Source organism: Triturus cristatus, chromosome 10 (genome assembly GCF_964204655.1).
Source record: "Triturus cristatus chromosome 10, aTriCri1.1, whole genome shotgun sequence".
Classification (NCBI taxonomy): domain Eukaryota; kingdom Metazoa; phylum Chordata; class Amphibia; order Caudata; family Salamandridae; genus Triturus; species Triturus cristatus.
In genome coordinates this window covers 886,537,117-886,554,652 of record NC_140593.1, presented here as the reverse complement: position 1 = coordinate 886,554,652, position 17,536 = coordinate 886,537,117, and the positions used below count along the sequence as shown (strand labels likewise).

Sequence of the window (17,536 nt, the reverse complement as noted above, 5' to 3'; positions counted from 1 at the left end):
ATGTGATGTAGAAGAGTGGTATAAATAACACTGAAAAGCTCACATTAGCCAGCATCATAAGGAGCTCGACCTGCTGTGGATTGTGAAGAGCAATCCCTTGTGCACACCGTGAGGCGCACACATTGGTAGGCCAGGTAGGAGGTAGCCACTGATGCAATGTAAGTAATAAAAGCCAGTGCACAGCAGTGGTGTAACAAAAGCTCCCACAGCACAGGGGGAGCAGAGCTACATAGGCTCCCTCTGGCACTGGGTGGCCCCTGGCCTCAGAGCTTTGGATTGAGTCCTGGGTGCCCCCTGCACGTACTTTGCTGGGGGCCCCTCAAGTTTTGTTATGCCACTGGTGCATAGAATAGGAGCTAGCACTGTAGGGAATGTTAGAAGCTAGATTTGGTGGACAGTATGAGAAGGAAATAGTACGTTGACATATCAAGAGTGCACAGAAACACCAGTATAAGATGGTCATGTCTGCTCTGGAAGAAAAACAAAGCCAAAGTTCTGAAAGTGAACACCCGGTGCAAAACACAACACTGTTCTGCTAAAAGCAAAATCCGCTGCTGCAAAACACATTACCAACAGTCAGCTATGGAAAGGGCATTCGGGAAAACAGTTACGTGAATTAAAAAAAGTAGCAGGTACCTGACTAGTTTAAAGAATCTGTTCGTGACTAACCTCTGAAAAGTGTAAACAAAGATATTGATAATCGCAAGAAAACAGCTGTTGCGTCAAAACCAATCCCCTCCGACTCCAGATGAATAGCCAGAATTAAATGCTTCCATTCACCAGTGTTGACTTTTGAAATAGTAGCGTGTGTGCGTGCTATACGAGATATGTTGATTAGATTCTGTGTGGATACAAAATAAAAGAAATGAAAAAGACGGTAACAAACCTTCACCAAAGGAGGACAGTATAAGAAGACAATCGATAGGTCAGTTGATACAACCGTAGGTATTAAAAAAAAAAAAAGAACGCAGCTAAATCAGACAATTGTAAACAAACGCAATAAAACGTGACATACTTCATTTTGCAAATTACAATTATGGAAAGGACTTTTTTTGCCAGCTGAAAGCTTGCCAAATGTTACTTCACATTTGAACGCTGCTTGAATATTCCCCAGCCCTTTGAGCCCCCAACTAACTGCTAACAGTAGAAGAAATGCCTTCAAGTTCCTATACATCAAACTTTAAATCTACACCCTGCCTTCTCTCTTGCTGATCCACAAATACTTTGCATAATCCCATCACGCCTACATCCTCCTTCCCCTCACCGCTAAGATCCCCAATCGATCATACTTCGTTCAGCACCTCTGAGCCTACCTGCCTCAAGCTCTTTAAACCCTCATACTAACCACTTCACATCTTTACTATACCAAGTGTTCGATAATCTCTCAAGTTATTCCTAGGCAACTTGGAGCCAGGATGTACCTATTAGTTCTTCTGATTTAACCTTGGCCTACCACCACTGCAGACTGATTCTCATCTCTAATCTCTCCACACAACCTTACCTATGCGACATTAACTCAAGATAAATGAACAAAAACAGCCCTCAACATCCATAACATAACCAACACTGGCTTATTCTTTATTACTCAACCTTGGCTAACGATGGCTGCTACTCCTACATATGGAGCCATGTCACCAGAAGAATGAATCTGAATCATTAAGACTGATAAAGGCAAGTAGAGGACTACCCCCTGCCTTGGAGAACTCTCACAACCACAACAATCCAAGAATTCATTGCATCACAATTGGATTCCTTACTGCTCCTATATGTTCTTACTGATCAAGGCCTCCTCCTTAGAATCCCAGCCTTACTGATGACATCCTTGACTTCATCTCTGAGATCATTTTAAAACAGCCCAAGTTCTGAATACCGAGTGACCTCAACACCTGGGTTGATAAACCGGATTGATCCCTGCCATCGCAAATGCTTCCTATTTAACATTGAACCCCTTTCACACCACCAATTGTTCTCTGCTCCAATTCATTCAGTAGACACACACTAGATGCAAAACTGGTCACCAAAGCATTATTAGCATAACTAGAAACTCATTGCCCCAGTAATCATGCCTACTACTTCAGCTTTACCTCTGCTATACCAACTACTGTAACAAACTACAGAATTCCTAAGAGAATATGGAAGAAACTTGATCTACAAACTCAACGCCCTGCTTCTTTGCCCACTAGGCCTACAGTAAATCCAGCAGTTTCAATTATGACTGAAAACTATCATTGGCAACATTATCCCTTTTACATTATTCTCAACTTCTAAACAGAGCTGTAGTCAGTTGGTTGGCACCTAATTTAAGGGAACTCCAAAAAAACAAGCACTAATACAGCTACAAATCTGGCTTTTTTGTTAAAAAAATTAAAGTGGTCTTTCGTTGATCGGCAATTTTATATTTATGTTTGTGAGAACAGGAGACGAGGTGAATGTGAGAATAAGTCAGTGTGTGTATGAACTGATGGATGACTGAACACAAAGAATGGTGGGTGAGTAACTCAGTGTATGAACGCGAATGGGAATCAATATATGGACAAGTGAGTGCATGGGTAGATGAGGGACTCTCTAATGTTGTTAGATTTTCCTTTTGCTTCCGGCCAGCAACAAACCTCAGGAAGCTATTCTCCAAATACAAGTGTCAGTTTGTAACAAGCAGGTCACCTGCTTCTGTTTATCTCGGATTAATACGCATTTCATCCAGCCAATAAAATGAGATCACTGGGAGGACACTTGGATTCTAACGGCACAACTCAGTTTCGAAGCGGTAACTACGTGGCAGTAAGCACTAGTATTGCGAATCACTGAATTATTATTATGCTTATTTACTGGAATATGTTTTAGTCTGGTACTCTAATAGCCCAAACTCCTAGATTTGCATATAGACAGTTTTTGTGGAAACATATGTCATAATTCATATCCTGTGCTGCTGCCTGTTGATGAATGCACAATACTACAGTCTGCATAAAGTACCACCTTTCAAAGGCAGAACGAAATACATGTAATATCTCATTTAAAAATGAAAAATATGATGCTTTTTAAATGAATCAGCAAGCATTTACTACAGTTAAGCAACCGCAGGTTGTGATTCGCCTATAGCCGGAAGCCTCACCTTCGCTGTACTGATTTTCAAAGCATGCACCCAACAAGTGAGACTACGAAGAAGTAAAATCTCAGTGTTGAACTTAGATGTCTACAAAAAGGCCCTCTGAGTTGTGTTTTATTAAGCATGCAATATAAGAGCAGGGTATTCATGTTTTATTAAATACCCACTGCAGCACAACTTGGAGGTGGACACAACTACCTGTTGCAATAAAAGACCTTACCACTGTGAGGCGGTGCAGTGTCAATTTTGTGGTCATCCCGGGTAACTGTTTGTCTGGTGTGAAGCTCTTGCATGCTTTACCACAGTTTGCAATAGTCATTTTTGAGGCACATTTAAAGTATAATGATAACTAGCAAGCCAATAGTAGGAGTCAACATTCCCTCCTTCACCCAAGCCTGCGAAATGTATTCATCATGAAAAGTAACAACTGGCATAAGGCCCCTTGGTAGCTAGGGCACTGTTGCTTTTCAACAACTGCCTTTACTAACCCATTATTGGAAGCGATGAGCAGAGATGCAGTCTACCATGAAAGCAAAGAGCAGGCAGGCTGTGCATTTTTCCCCCATGAAAGATGGTTCCACATGTTAAATGATGTTGTTTCCTTGGTTTCAAGTGACACTGCCTTTTCCCCCACAGTACTTAGCTCATCTCCTGGTGGGCTCTGGATGGCACTGTTACTTTGTCGAGTAGATTAAAGTTTTGCTGCGTTTTTTTTTTCCAAAATGTATTTTAGCAACACAGACTTTAAAAGGAGAACCTGAAAAACACTATAAACAACGAACATGAAGAGATGTTTCTAAACCAACAACTCTCCAGGATATATGAAGTCACTATCAAAAAGGATCCATTTATGTGTTGCAGAAATTTGTTCCTCCCAGTCTACTTGGTCTTCAGCACCTCAACACCAGGAGCTGCACGGAAGCGATTGAACTTTGCAATTGAACTGATCCAAAAGAAATTCCTATGTCCTTAACTACATGCATTCAAGTAGCCTGGAAGGTGACGAGATCACCAAAACCTGTTTATAGTGAGTGTGGAAATAAGCTGTTCATCCACAAGACCCTCAACCCACCCAAAATGTGCTTACTTTAAATCTCCTTCCTCAGTAGTCCAGTGGCTTCCATCAGAAGTGGACCTCTGGAACTCATTGCAATTTTGCACCTTATACCAATTCATATCACAATGTTGTATTATACCATTTATTTAAAGATTTTGAAAGATGGTACCTTTCATTTTAATGTATGTTTTATAAAGCTTCTTTTAAAAGCCGAAATAAATAAAATATTTATTGATTGACTTGAGCTCCAGGGGGCAGTGTTATTTTACATGGTGTACAGCACCCCTGCAGGAAATGTCACATCATCATAGACGAAGAAGTTCCATCAAGAAATAGTGATTTATTAACAACCGGGCATGAACAAAGCAAGTCCAGGAAACTAACTGATGAATGTAACTGCACACAAAATAATAAATAAATAAATATATATATATATATATATATATATATATACACACACATATATACACACACACACTTGAACATACACTGCCTCTCACAAGCTGACCGCACCCGTTTACACATGTAAAACACCATTATATGAAACAGGCACGATCGTAACACACTACATGTCACACTTGTGTCTATATCATTACAAAGCGGCATCATATGACGAAGGCAAATAAGCACACAGCAACCAAGGTATGGTACAAATAGGACACAAGCATAACATTGCTGAAATGTCACACTCGTGCGCATCAGCCTATACACCAACCCCTTACAACACAGCAACTGCCAAACCGTGTTTGCATTTTAGTTTTTTTTATCAGGTTCTCCTTTCAATTTACTGCCCACAAATCTGGGTAAAGTATTTAACCCACCCAAAGGCAATAGCTCATCAGCCAACACCAGAGTTACTCGATTTGCCATTGCCTGTTCAATCTCCTAGTGAAAATACCAAAGGCTTTAATTTCAAGATTTAAAAAAAGGCACCTTGTCAGCGAAGTTACATAATGTACAATGTATAGGTCACACCCAAGGGATATTTGAATATGTAGTAAAACTTGCTTATAATATACCCTATGGACGTAATGAGATTCTCAAGCATAACTAACTTGCAAAACCTATTGGAAAACAAACCTCTGATCCGACTCTGCCGCACTGTCTGGAGAGTGCCAAAAAATGGATAGACCTAACAAGAAATACTCTTGATACAACGCATCTAAGGGAAAAATCGCAGCTCTATTCTTTCCTAAGAAAACCCTTATCGCGTCACTGTACACCTACGACCTGTCCATTATCTAATGCAATTTAGTAATGGTTCATCTTGGTTCTACCCTATATACGATATAAGGGGTATACTGTGGGCTGAATTTGGAAGGAACAGTAATAGAGGAATGTACTCTTTTTTATGGTGTTTACGGCTGTAAGCTACTCAAACGTCCAGAATCAGCATTATAAAGGGCCCAGTCATAAGGTTTGGGATAATATACAGACATTCCAGCTTAGAGTGCACAGTCCTCAAAGGTCTTACTTAAGCTGCCAAGACCCACGAGGTGAAGGCCACAGTATTTTTCGATTTTAAGAGCGCTCCATCATTGCCAAGTGCAGAAACAAAACAGCAAAATAATTAAAGAGAAAAAACCTTGATCTAATTGTTTTAGGCCCAAGCTAAATTGTTTGTTGCTGTGACGTTCGCTATTCCATTGTATCAAAATATTACCCTTATCTCCACTGATCCCAAACACTCCTCAATAACTGCATCAATTACAAAACATTATAAGCTGTGTTTGTTACAGACAGAGAAAGGCAGCATCGGAATAGAGAAGTAAAGGTTTCAAGGAACCGCCCAATAAAAAGATACCTTCAAAGTACTTTCAATTTGGGTCTCAAATTGTCAAAAAATATATTAAATCGGACGGTGCATGCGGACAGCCCCTCCTTGCACCTTTGCTTCTGTGGATATCCTCTGTCCAGTCCACATCAAACTTCAACTTTTGGTATGCACAATTAGCAACTATTTAGACCACAGATAGGTAAATGCTCAAAACTGAGCTGCCTCTACTCACTTCACTCTTTTAATCAAGAAAAGCTACACACAAGATCTCTTCTTCAGGTGGACATGCTACATGATCAGCATATGAAGCCTAAAAGCTTGTTCTATGGGGTTAGAAAAAAATGCCTGGACATCTAATTCATTGAAAACCAATATAAAAGTTTGGTCCAGAAGCGCTGGCCAAATGTTTTCCTTCCCAAGACATCCTAAAACAGAAAATTGGAAGGAAGTGCAACAGGTTAGATACTCTCTCCTTCTTATGTCAAGGTTCAATTATAGCAAGCTTTCTAAATATGGAACCTCTCAAGAAAAAGCATGCATGGGCAACCCGAACAATAAAAGGTGATCACATCAGAGGTTCATATGAATATAGGTCAGGTGGAACATGGTGTGGACCAGTAGCCTTAACTGTCTTCAATGTAGGCAAATCTACAAGCTAGTAAGCTAGCTAATTCAACTAATACACACATCATAGAGATGTAGGTGCATTCTTATGGCCAGATGTTTGAAATCTGGTGGGTCCACACAACCTTTCATCCTTCTGAGATTGATAAGATGAATACAAATGAGGATTGTTAGACGGACCGGGAGGGTCGGCCGAGGACAAGGGGAGAGGTCTCCGGGGAGAGCCGTCTCCAGCGATCGTACAGATGAATAACTTCCCCCCCACAGATATACACCACACAAGGATAGGCTTTAGCGTTCTTTATAGGTGATTTCTTAAGGTACGATGAAATGGTACAAGGAGGTCTGGACTCAGGGGTCCCCTCGATTCGAGTCTCTTGGTTTGGGGAAAGGGGGTAGCGGGACAGTCTGGTTACCAATCTGGTAGCTGAAATGGTATGGTGGATAGCTCACAATCCTCGAGCTCGGTGTTCTAGCTTGGACGGGCCGCGGCAGCGCCAGCAGGTCCCGGTGAAGATGGTCGTTACACGGTCCGCGGCAGCGCCAGCAGGTCCCGATGGAGGTGGTCGTTACACGGTCCGCGGCAGCGCCAGCAGGTCCCGATGAAGGTGGTCGTTACAACGGTCCGCGGCAGCGCCAGCAGGTCCCGACGAGGATGGATGATGCAGAAGGCCGCGGCAGCGCCAGCAGGCAGGACGATAGTTCACAAGGCAGGGCTACGGCAGCGCCAGTAGTCCGTCAAGGCTGAGTTCTCTCGGTGTCTCTCGACTCCAGGATACAACTGCCCACCTGCTCTGGAGCTGCCCTAGTTATAGGTCTGGCGCCCTTTGATGTCCGGACCCTCGCACTTGGAGGTCGGGGGATCCGGGATGAGGGAGTCCAGACACCCAGCAGGGGGTGGAGCCAGCGCCTGGGGGAGCTGGAGGGTGATCGGCACCTGGCGGGGGAGAGCCATCGACACTTCTTTCTCCCATTGACCTGCCAAGTGGTCCGCTCACCTCCTGGGTGGATGGTGGTGCCGGGATGTCGGGGCCGGCCAGGCCCAGGGTTAGGGTCGAGCCGAGGCCACGCGGCCTCGTGGCGCAGCGCCCAAGATGGCGGCTGATCCGGCCGGGGGAGCCGGTAGTGGTTCGGCCCCATGATACATGGCTGTCCGGGGGCAGGAGTTCCGTTGGGAGACGGGGTGCGGGTTGCCCTTGTGGGTAACACCTGGGAGTCCGGGGCTTGGGCCCTGTCATGCGGGGAGGGAGCAAGCCCTTCATGTGGCCTGTCCAACATGCGTCCCCCCCAGCTGAAGGCGGGGAGAGTCACCCATCCTCTTGGGGACTCTCCTCGTCGAGGCGGAAAAAGTGTGACAGGCCATCTGCGTTGGCGTGGTCTTGGCCCGGTCGATGTTCCACAGTGAAGTCCATTCCCTGCAGGGAGATGGACCAGCGCAATAGTTTTGGGTTTTCCCCCCGCATCCGCATTAGCCACTGCAGGGGTCGATGATCGGTTTGCACCCGGAAGTGGGTACCGAAGAGATAGGGCCGGAGCTTCTTGAGGGCCCACACCACTGCGAAGGCCTCCCTCTCGATTGTGCTCCAGCGCTGTTCTCGGGCCAGGAGGCGTCTGCTGATGAAGGCCACCGGCTGGTCAAGACCCTCGGGGTTCAGCTGGGAAAGAACCGCCCCGATGCCGTGGTCGGAGGCGTCCGTTTGTACAATGAATTCCCGACTGTAATCGGGGGCCTGGAGCACAGGGGCGGTGCACAGGGCGGCCTTCAGCTTCTCGAAGGCCGCTTGACAGTCGGGGGTCCAGTTAATCTTCTTCGGGTGGTTTTTGGACGCGAGACCCGTGAGGGGCCCCACAATGCTGCCATAGTCCCTCACGAACCGCCGGTAGTAGTCGGTGAGTCCCAAGAAGGCTCGGACCTCGGTCTGCGTGACTGGGGGTTGCCAGGACTGGATGGCAGCAATTTTGAGTTGCAGAGGGGCCACCAGACCGCTTCCCACCTGGTGTCCGAGGTAGGTCACGGACCCCTGACCAATTTGGCACTTGCCGGCCTTAATCGTGAGGCCGGCCCGCTGGAGGGCTTGCAGGACCTCTCGGAGGTGGTGGAGGTGGTCGGAACAGTGGCGGCTGTATACAGCGATGTCGTCCAGGTAGGCGGCGCTGAACTCTTCGAGCCCCGCCAAGACCTGGTTCACTAGACGCTGAAAAGTAGCTGGGGCATTCTTCATGCCGAAGGGCATGACCTTGAAGTGGTAGTGGCCATCGGGGGTAGAAAAGGCGGACCGTTCTTGGGCCCGGGGTGTGAGACCGATCTGCCAGTAGCCCGCTGTCAGGTCGAAGATGCTGAGGTAGCGGGCGGCCCCCAGGCGGTCGATCAATTCATCCGCTCGGGGATAGGATGGGCGTCGGTCCTGGTGACAGCGTTCAAGCCCCGATAGTCGACGCAGAACCGGAGTTCAGGAGTGGTGCCGGGGGCAGCGGCTTTGGGGACCAGCACGACCGGGCTGGCCCAGGGGCTGTCCGAGGGCTCGATGACCCCGAGCGTGAGCATCTTGGATACTTCCTCTTGGATGCAGGCCCGCACCCGATCTGGTACGCGGTAGGCCCGGTGTCGGATAGGGGGACTGTCCCCAGTGTCCACGTCGTGCAAGCACCAAGGGGTGATCCCTGGGGTGAGGGAAAACAGAGTAGCAAACTGCCGCAGGAGGTCCCGGCAGCCCTGGCGTTGCTCTGGGGTGAGGGCATCGGAGAGCCGGACCCCGTCCACGGAACCGTCTTTCTCCTGGGTCTTCGGGAGATCAGGGAGGGGCTCGGAGTCTTCTTCCGCCCCACTGTCTGTAGCCATCAGGAGGCTGAGTTCCGAGCGCACAAAGTGGGGTTTGAGTCTGTTGGTGTGGAGGACCCGGAGGGGGTTCCGGGGGGACTCCATGTCGATGAGATAGGTGACGGGGCTTTTGCGTTCGACCACTTTGAAGGGCCCCGTCCACTTATCTTGTAAGGCACATGGTTCGGTGGGGGACATCACCCACACTTGTTGACCAGGTTCGAATTCGACGGAGGAGGCATTCTGATCGTACCATTTTTTCATGTCCTCCTGACTGGCCTCAAGATTCGCTTTTGCCATTTCCCTGAAGCGCCGGGTCTGATTGCGTAGTGCCAGGAGGTACTTGAAGACGTCTGGAGGGGTCTTTAGGGGGACCATCTCCCAACCTTCTTTGACTAGGCTGAGGGGCCCTCGCACAGGGTGCCCGTACAGGAGTTCGAAAGGGCTAAAGCCGAGGGACTTCTGGGGAACTTCTCGATAGGCGAAGAGGAGGCACGGAAGTAGTACATCCCACTGGCGACGGAGGGGCTCTTCCAATCCCCCAATCATTCCCTTGAGTGTGCGGTTGAATCGCTCAACTAGTCCGTTCCCTTGAGGGTGATAGGGGGTCGTGAATCGGTAGGTGACCCCGCACTGTTGCCAGAGGGACTTCATATATTTTGAGATAAAGTTTGTGCCTCGGTCGCTGACGACTTCTCGGGGGAAGCCCACCCGGGAGAAGATCCCCATTAGGGCCCGGCCGACCACCGGAGCTGTTACAGTTCGCAGGGGCACAGCCTCGGGGTAGCGGGTGGCGTGGTCCACCAGTACCAGGATGAACCGATGTCCTTGTGCTGTGCGGGGGTCCAGGGGCCCCACAATGTCTATTCCTACCCTCTCGAACGGGGTTTTGACCACTGGGAAGGGTTGCAGAGGTGCCTTGAGCTTGCGGCCGCTCTTCCCGCTGGCCTGGCACGTGGGGCAGGACCGGCAGTGGTTGAGGACGTCGTTTCGCATCCTCGGCCAGAAAAAGTGGGTCACCAGGCGACTGTAGGTTTTGTCCTGGCCCAGGTGTCCAGCCAGGGGGACATCGTGGGCCAAATTTAGCAGGAAGTCTCTGAAACGGAGGGGCACCACCAGCACTCGACTGGCCCCTAACTCCGCGATTCTTTGTTCACTGTATAGCAGGTTGTTATCCCAATAGACCCAATGGGTTCCGGTGGAGTCCCCTGCGCTCTGGGCGCTGGCTTGCTGGCGGAGTCCCTCGAGGGAGGGGCAGGTCTTCTGCTCCTGGCGGAACTGTTCCTGGGTGGGCCCCCCTTCTTGACGCCACTGAGCCAGGCCGGGAAGGTCCTGGGGCTGGGCGACCCCTTCGGGGGTTGGCTCTGGGGGGTCGGTATAGTCGTTGTCCTCTACTGGAGCGACCGGGGGAGGAGGTGCTGGCCATTCTGGTTCTTCTGGTCGGGGGATGGCACGGGCGGCCATGGACCGGGTGGTTACGCATGCCCAGTCCGGGAGGCCCAGCATCCCCAGGTGCTCTCTTCTTTCGACGGCGGCCCACGGGGAACTCTCAAGGTCATTCCCCAGGAGACAGTCCACGGGGGCATCATCCCGGACCGTCACCTTCAACATGCCGGAGACCCCTCCCCATTCGAAGGGGACGCAGGCCATCCGACATAGACTTTCGGAATTGTCGGCTGAGCGGACGGGGCAGAGAATGTTCGGCAGGATCTGCTCTGGTTTTACCAGGTGACAGCGGACGGCCGTCACACTGGCCCCTGTGTCACGTAGGGCTTCGGCCCGGCGCCCATTAATGTTCACCCACTGGCCATATTTCCTGGTGTTGGCGGGTAGGGGAGCCCGCGGGACCATGTCTTTTCCCCCTAGGCACGCTAGAACCATGGCGGCCGGTTCCCACTCTTGTTGTGCCTGCTCATATTCTTCTTGTTCCTCGGAGATTTGTTCTCCCCCCAGGGCGGCGGCAGCTACCTGGCGGGGCTTTGGCGTTTGGTTCTGCGGGCAGCTCGGGTCATTGGCGTAGTGGCCGACTCGCTGGCATCGGTGACACGTGACGTTGGCTCGGAACCCCGGCCGCATCGGGGGGTTGCCCCGGCCGGCCGGGGGCGGGGTGCTGGCCGCGGGAGTGGCCGGGACGGTGTCTCTCCCTCGCCCCTGGCCTCCTCCTCCTCCTCGGGGACGGTGCTGACCTTGGTTGTTTCGCTTTTGCTCGTGTGGCCCTCTCCGGCCCACTCGGGTGCTTTCCCACCGGTCAGCTTCGGCGGCGAGTTGCCGTGGGTCAGTCAATTTACTGTCGAGGAGGTGCTGCCTGAGCTCGACAAAGCAGTTGTTAGACAGGTGCTCCCACACCATGAGATTAAAGAGTTGCTCGTAGGTCGTTACGTGGCTTCCCTTGATCCAACCCTCGAAGGCTCGGCTGAAATAGTTGACATATTCCACCCAAGTTGTACCCGGGATCCGGGTGCAGTCTCGGAACCTCTGGCGGTACATTTCGGGTGTGAGCCCATATCGGGTGAGGAGGGCAGCCTTCATGTGGTCATAGGATGACATCTGATGGTCTGGGAGCTGCAGTAGGGCATCGCGGCCTTCGTTGACGAACCTCCCCCATAGGCCGGCTCCCCAGTCACTCCGATCGATCCGGTGGGAGGTCATGGCGATCTCGTAGGCTTTGAACCACTGTTGTATGTCGTCCTCTCGGACATACTCTCGGACAACATCCTTGGGGATGTGGACTTTCTTCTCGGTTGCTCCCGGGGTGCGCGGTCGCTCAGGCACCTCCGGTTCTTTATTCTGTTTCCGAAGTTCTATTTCCGCCAGTTTGCGCTCGTGTTCGAATGTTAGTCTTTTTTCTTCGAGCTCTCTCTGCCTCTGTTTTTCTTCCCGTTCTTCTCGGAGCCGCAGATGTTCTAGGTTCAGTTTTTGCTCGGCCAATTTTAATTCACTGTCCATCTTGAGTCGTGCCATTTCCAACTCATGTAATCTGTTTCTTTCTCTTTCTTGGATCTCTTCCTGCGAGAGGCCCGTTCCTCGCTCCTCGGGAGCTGTGGCGTTCCCCTCCGATGCTGCACCGTTTTGGTCTGGGGATCCGGCGACCCCGGTTTCCGCCCACGACTCAATGGCGTGCTTCAAATCGTCTTTGGTACTCAGGCCGGTGGTAGCAATGCCTAGTTCCATGCAGAATTGTTTAAGTTCACGATGGCTATACTCTTCCAATTTATCCATCTGGAATTTCTCGGTGGATCCGCTCTCTTTGGTTGACATTGTGGTTTTGTCGTGGGGTGAGCTACTCTCTGTACGATTACGCGTTGATTCGGATCGCGCCGCTGGCCACCAATGTTAGACGGACCGGGAGGGTCGGCCGAGGACAAGGGGAGAGGTCTCCGGGGAGAGCCGTCTCCAGCGATCGTACAGATGAATAACTTCCCCCCCACAGATATACACCACACAAGGATAGGCTTTAGCGTTCTTTATAGGTGATTTCTTAAGGTACGATGAAATGGTACAAGGAGGTCTGGACTCAGGGGTCCCCTCGATTCGAGTCTCTTGGTTTGGGGAAAGGGGGTAGCGGGACAGTCTGGTTACCAATCTGGTAGCTGAAATGGTATGGTGGATAGCTCACAATCCTCGAGCTCGGTGTTCTAGCTTGGACGGGCCGCGGCAGCGCCAGCAGGTCCCGGTGAAGATGGTCGTTACGCGGTCCGCGGCAGCGCCAGCAGGTCCCGATGGAGGTGGTCGTTACACGGTCCGCGGCAGCGCCAGCAGGTCCCGATGAAGGTGGTCGTTACAACGGTCCGCGGCAGCGCCAGCAGGTCCCGACGAGGATGGATGATGCAGAAGGCCGCGGCAGCGCCAGCAGGCAGGACGATAGTTCACAAGGCAGGGCTACGGCAGCGCCAGTAGTCCGTCAAGGCTGAGTTCTCTCGGTGTCTCTCGACTCCAGGATACAACTGCCCTCCTGCTCTGGAGCTGCCCTAGTTATAGGTCTGGCGCCCTTTGATGTCCGGACCCTCGCACTTGGAGGTCGGGGGGTCCGGGATGAGGGAGTCCAGACACCCAGCAGGGGGTGGAGTCAGCGCCTGGGGGAGCTGGAGGGTGATCGGCACCTGGCGGGGGAGAGCCATCGACACTTCTTTCTCCCATTGACCTGCCAAGTGGTCCGCTCACCTCCTGGGTGGATGGTGGTGCCGGGATGTCGGGGCCGGCCAGGCCCAGGGTTAGTGTCGAGCCGAGGCCACGCGGCCTCGTGGCGCAGCGCCCAAGATGGCGGCTGATCCGGCCGGGGGAGCCGGTAGTGGTTCGGCCCCATGATACATGGCTGTCCGGGGGCAGGAGTTCCGTTGGGAGACGGGGTGCGGGTTGCCCTTGTGGGTAACACCTGGGAGTCCGGGGCTTGGGCCCTGTCATGCGGGGAGGGAGCAAGCCCTTCATGTGGCCTGTCCAACAAGGATGATATTTAACACCCGTTATCAATGCCTAGAGATCAGACAAATGATAGAATGTGTGATATAAGTGTAGTAGTTATTAGTAGAAGTAGTACAAGGGCATCATTCAGTACAAGGGCTTTGACCTTACTTAGAACCACCAGATATGGAGAGGGTGTCGAGACTGGAAGAATGTGGCCTAATAGGTAGGGGTAGTTAAAGGAACCCAGAAATGTGTGTGTATGGCTGCAGGATGTGGTATGCTTTTCCTTCTCTCTCATCTGGTTTTTAAGCCCTCAAATTCAGGATGGTAAAAAAGTAAGATATAATTAAAGAAAAACATATGAGTTTTGTTCAGTCCTATACCTTGAGGATACCGAGAACTCCACTCTGCTATATAGATAAACGCTGCCCACTGGGAAACATTTTACTTTGTCCAGTTCTCGCCTCTGCTGCACACAACTATGTTCCCAGACAACCATTCCCAATTTTGCATAGGGCAACAGCATCCAATTAACTTACTGATCACAGCTTCCACGATGCTACAAAGAACATGTATGTCTCTTGCCCAGCTCTGTACTCTACAATTGCTTACATTAACTATACCTACGCAATCTTTCTTCTCCACCTTAATGATCAAAGCACCCACAGGCACTTTAACAACCATGTATTCTATTTCCAAAATGAATATTTCTTAAGGAGTAATAATTGGTCATAAAGCGTGGAAGGTACATTGTATGTGCAGTCTAAACATTGGGTAAGAACTATTTGTCAAACACGAACCTATTAGATTATAGCTATACATTTCACATAAAGCCATTTCAATGAAAAGATTTTAAAAGTTCTGCACATATATACAACAAGTTCCATTGGCAAAAATCCAGAAAAACGCAGGTCAGCCTTCAACATTAGGATTATAAAGCATAGAGTAGGGGCAGTATTGGAGGAAGGATAAGGTTTAGAGTTGTAAAGATCAGGTTCAAGAATAGGATTACTGTAAAAAAAAAAATCAAATTACGGGAGGGATTTTGAATAAAATTACGGTTAAAGTAAGGGATTATGTTGGCATTCGGATTAGGGTGCCTGCCCAAACAACATCTATATTATATAAATCACGTGGTAACGTACACAGGAAACAACCTAACATTACTAAGCAAACGGGAAAGTGATAAACGCAGATGTTTTTTCCAGCTGACAACACTAAACCATTTGAGGCTACAATTCCCAGCATTGCTGATAATGGCTAAAAATCACACCAGGTTGCAAGGAACCTTCGCGGAGTGGGGTCAGCCGACAATATGCCTCTACATAGATAGCCATCAATTCAATGTAAATAGAACGTAGCGGTATTTCGTCCATAATAGGTTCATAAACTACAGGCTCCATAAGGACATCCCAGCCTGCTCAGCCCTTATCCCCACAAAACACGCAAAGGCACCATTGTCAACCATCAGCCCTGCAGCGCAAGAGACACAAGGCCATCCTACTTTCTTTTACTTTTAGCCCTCTGCACCAAGCACACTAGGGCAATAAACTGTGAGCCCTCCAACACAATTCATGACAAACCTCCCTGTTCATGGTCTCAAATGTGAACTTTACCTCGCACCTTCCGGCGACAGACATCCAACATATTATTGCTCTAATTTGATTTCGAATCAACGTTAACATAAAACGAGCAGCTCCAGAATAAGAAAGCCCACGCATCCCCAATCAAATCGTGCATGCCCGGAAGAAGCCCCATGATGGTAAACCGGAAGAGATAGACCCGCTACTCCGGAAAGCGTGGTACAGCCGCACGTGAGCCGGCTTTCGCTGCTGGTTGATACTCGTCGCGACGAGTCGTTGAATATACAGGCAGCGCAAATTACCCTGGAGACGCAACCTTTAGGCTCTAGCACGCGACAGGGAGACTCGCGTTTTTTATGCTTCCTAAAGAAAGTCAAGATCAGCGCAGCTGGGTCCCCGTGCGTCCTGTCTCACTGCCTGCGAGTTAGGTTCTCCTTGTCATGCAGCGGAGGGGAACATACATGCCAGCGTTTTCGAAAATGAAAGTGGGAGATGTATAAAAAAGAATCGGGAGAATGTATTTCTCCCAGTGTTAAGAACTCCAACACGAAGTAATTGGAATGAGTTCTTTTAATAATTAACGCCAACACAGGCTCCTACAGCAATTGTAGGTAAGAACACCCAGTCAGGTCGACGACGGAGATCAGCTGTCAACTGTCAACATGACAGTTCACAGCTGGTGACCTCAATGATGGTATGGTGTCCGCGCAGGGACACTACAATGCGCAGCTGAACGGTGTCCAGGAATGGACAATACTGTAAATGTAACATATCTTCCCCCTTTGCAAATGAGAAACAAAATGACAATAGAATGATAGTAGGAAGTCCCATTCATAAGTACTGTGATAATCATTCACAGACATAATCTTTTAGTTTAACCGGTGGGCCTAACAACCTTCCAGCTCGTCTCCGGCTAATCAGCGGTGATGTATCACTTGACGGCGTAGGCGGCAACATGCGCCTAGCTCTCGTTGCATTAGACTGATTGATAGTCACATTAGCTGGTGTAAAGATGGATGTTGATTTGTTGCACTCTGCCGTGGCAGTGGGTGCAGGGAACTCATAGTCTAACTCACAGTCTGAGGAATAGATGGGTGTCCTATTGTTTTTGGTTGTCGGCGGAGAGTTCTCCATGGATTCTGTTTGCACAGGGTCATCCTTTTTCATGTTAGGATTTTTATTTGCAGAAAGGGCAGAAAAGTGCCATACTCTACCGTCACTCAGGAGTGCAGAATTGCAAAACACTTCACGTACGGACAATGGAGTGGTATATCTGTTTTGAGTCTTACCAATGTGACCACTTCTCACTTTGACAATGTCTCCCACCTTGAGTTCCACATATTTACATCCATGTTTTTCGTCGTAGATTTTCTTTGTCCTGAGCTGGAACTGCGTAAGTCTATCTTTGACTTGTCTTGTAGACCAATGTACTCATTTAGCTGCTTTAATCCAGCCAACATTGTCCTTTGAAAGAGGTGTTCTTCCCCGCATTAGTTCAAATGGACTATGTCCCGTCGTTTCACAAGGTGTGATTCTGTATGCCCACACGGTTCTGAAAATTTCATGCTTCCAGTTGAGGTTACTGTTGATTGCAAGTTTGATTGTGTCTTTTAACACTCTGTTGAATCTTTCAACAGCACCATTACCTGCGGGATGGTAAACTGATGTTGTTTCATTATTGATGTTGTGCCTGAGAATGTAATTCTTAAATACTTCTGACGTGAATTGCGCCCCATTGTCGCTTACAATCTGTTTGGGGAGGCCTTCCCGCGTCAAAGTTTCGTCCATGAATTTTACTATATTTTGTGCATCTGGTTTGCTGGTAATTTTTACTTCCGGCCATTTGGTGAAGTGATCTATGATTACAACCACATACCATTGTTCAAGATCTTCTGACACTGGTCCCATTAAGTCAATACCTATTCTCTCCCAAGGCATTGAGGGGCAGGGAATGGGGTGCAAAGGTGGTCTAAACATCACCTGTGTCTTTTCAGCATCCATGCACAAACTACATTCTCTTACTGTTCTTTCAACATCAAGACTGACACCTGGCCACCAATACACATTCTTGATCCTGCTCTTAGTTTTTGCGATCCCCAGGTGTCCTTCATGGCATATTCTAAGTATCTTAGTTTGTATTGCCTTAGGTGGTACAAATCTTCCACTTCTTAAT

At 49.2% G+C, this 17,536-nt stretch overlaps 2 protein-coding genes across 3 annotated transcripts in view; both read right to left on the bottom strand.

Moving 5' to 3' along the window:
• Nucleotides 1-15,533, bottom strand: part of LOC146796183 (zinc finger BED domain-containing protein 6-like) — a 28,380-nt gene extending 12,847 nt beyond the window's left edge. Inside the window, exons 1-2 of one of the 2 annotated variants that reach the window (XM_085628601.1) lie at nt 15,397-15,515; nt 670-841 (exon numbers count right to left, since the gene is read on the bottom strand). The gene's annotated coding sequence lies outside the window, so the exon portion shown is untranslated. Of the gene's footprint in view, nt 1-669; nt 842-15,396 lie in introns of both variants that reach the window. The other variant, XM_085628600.1, reaches the window with a different exon arrangement.
• Nucleotides 1-15,585, bottom strand: part of LRRC61 (leucine rich repeat containing 61) — a 281,819-nt gene extending 266,234 nt beyond the window's left edge. Inside the window, exon 1 of the mRNA XM_085628606.1 lies at nt 15,404-15,585. The gene's annotated coding sequence lies outside the window, so the exon portion shown is untranslated. The remainder of the gene's footprint in view (nt 1-15,403) is intronic.
• Between the last annotated feature and the right edge of the window lie 1,951 nt (nt 15,586-17,536).